Source organism: Lipotes vexillifer, unplaced genomic scaffold, assembly GCF_000442215.2.
Source record: "Lipotes vexillifer unplaced genomic scaffold, Lipotes_vexillifer_v1.1 scaffold441, whole genome shotgun sequence".
Lineage (NCBI taxonomy): Eukaryota > Metazoa > Chordata > Mammalia > Artiodactyla > Lipotidae > Lipotes > Lipotes vexillifer.
This window is the reverse complement of record NW_006773600.1, coordinates 1,518,021-1,520,631: the sequence shown is the minus strand read 5'-3', so window position 1 is coordinate 1,520,631 and position 2,611 is coordinate 1,518,021.

Below are 2,611 nucleotides of genomic sequence, written 5' to 3'. Positions count from 1 at the left end.
TTACAGCTGATAAGAAATAAGTTCTAAATGATTAACATAAAATGACTCATTTAAAACCATAATCCTATGAGGTAGCTTCTTTTATTATACTTTACCAAAGAGTAAACTGAGTAACAGAGACACTAAGTAACTTGCCAAAGAACATACCTCTAAGTAAGTGGCAAAACCAGAATTTAACCTGCCATTCAGCCTCCAAAATATTTGCTCATAACACTGCCTATATTGTTTCATCTATACCCTCTAGTGAGCCAGTCATTCTGCCAAGATCCCAGTGCTGGTTACTGCGAGCCCCTACCCCGCTTCTCTTTCACAGTCACCTTCCCAGGGATCAGGCCCAGCAGATTCCCCTGTGATCCCCATAGGGCGAGAGTGAGCGGGGACTCCCAAGAAGTGACCCACAACACTGAGGGAGCTGGATGTCCACGCTAGGCTCTCTTTTCCCACTGGAGGAACTGAAAGCTCAGGGGAGACCTCCATCACAGTATCGTGCTAACCTGGGGGAGGGGCAAATGCGGTCAGTGTGTAGCTGCTCCTCTTACCTTTAGAATGCCATCTGCCTTCGTCTTTGTAGTTCAAAGGGTGCTTCAGCCTCGCCCTGTGTTCTAGGATTTTCTCAGTGGCATCTTGTCTATGAATAGTTAGCTGTTGGTCATTCTCCTTGTAAGGAGAGCAAATTCAGGAATGACCTACGGCACCATCTTGGTGATGTTGAAACTGGATTATCATTAGTGAAATCCATTTTACCTGTAACCTGCCTTCACTAATCAAGGTTGTTTTAATTGCTGCTATAAAAGACTTGCCTGTCCTTCAAGCAGCATATAGCCTAAACAGTAAGATGTTTGCCTGAGTTGTTTTCCAGGAACTTGGAGTCAGCTGTGTCTGGTTTGAGCTACAGAAACTAGACACAGCTGACTATAATAGTTACACAATTATTGCTCCCTTTTCCAACACGTTTCCACATGCTCTCCACACCTCAACCTGATTCTTTATCCTCAAAATACACCGAGCCCCTTGCCTTCAGGGAGGCTTATTCTCCAGTTTCTTTGCTTGGCTGCTTTAGGAATCAACCCTCTCTTTGCAGTAAACCTCAGTGTCCCAGCATTTTGGCTTGCTGTGCATTGGGCAAAATGAACCTAATTTGTTAACAGTATCACTCTCCTCTGAGCCAGTCATTTTGAAGTCTATTTTCATTCTGATGTGTTTTTAGTTCAATACAACTCTGTTCCTCTCTTCACTTATCTAAACACACACACACACACACACACACACACACAGAAATCTATCTTGTTTCCATCCACCCTCATAGTTGATTTTTGTGCTGATATAAAATTTCTTGACCAAACAATAGATTGTCTTGCATCCTAAAAAATCACTTCACATGAATGTACATAGGCATGCAAAATGCACCAAAGAATAAAAGCAAACTTAAGAACTTAAATACTCATGTTTTAGTGATGCAACTTGAATAAAACAAAAATTCATATAACCTTAAGTGATGCTGGTACAGAGGAAAAGGGATAGTTACTGAGTTAAATCAAGCATCTTACAGAAAAGTATTAGGAAAAAAAATCTCCAAATACAAAGCATATCTTGCCATTTCAAAATATTAAACACAATAACATAACTGTAAACATAATCCCCAAACTCAATTCTAATACCTTACTGTTTTGAAATAAGGATATTTTTAAATTTTTCTTGGATTTAGCTTAAATAAGATAAAATTATCAAGTAACAATATGTTTATAGTACATATTCAGCATTATTAATTTAAAAATATAATTCTTTTACTTTCTATGTTGATTTGTACTATATTTGTGTCTCCTAACAATGGTGCTTTTTGTTTTTATCAGGATGAAACAACTTGACATTTTGGATATTAAGAAATACTTGCTCTTATGAAATAACATTTTACTAAAAATATAATTAATTAATTTTTAATTTAATATTCAAAACATATAAATATATATCATTATAATCTTTCATGAAAATCAATGTATATTAAAGACCTACTATGAGCCAGATATTTTGCTAGTTACTGTGATAAGAAAAAATGAGATCCAGGATCTGCTTCACAAAGCTTAACACCCAGTAGAGAAAATTAGATATGACTAAAACATTTCAATAAAGGAAGAATGAAACATCCTGAGGGATCCCCCAAAGTGAGAGACATGAATAGTGATTGGAAATTATCCTGGAAAGTTTAAAGAAGAAATAATCATTTGAGCTGTGTTTTAAAGTTTAAAAAGTTTTCAAAAAGGAGAGAGCATAAAAGTGAAGAGAGAAACATGCCTAGTGGAAAGAACTGCTTAACCTCAAGGACAATGACAAGGAAATGAAGGGCATGTGCAGCTTCACCAAGCTCACCTTCCTCTAGGGCATGACGCATACCAAGTATGACAGTGGAGAGCAAGCCATGAACAGCAAGGTGGTGACAAACTGTGTAGATTCTTGAATGCCAGGCAAGGAGTTTAGATTTCCTTGTTGAAAAGCCAAGTGTTTCTGCTTTAGAAAATGTAAAATGTCATCAGTGTGTGGAATAAATTGAAGGTAGGAGAAAATAATGGCAGAGAGACCAGTAAGAAAACAACTGCAATAGTCAATGTAGGGAGCA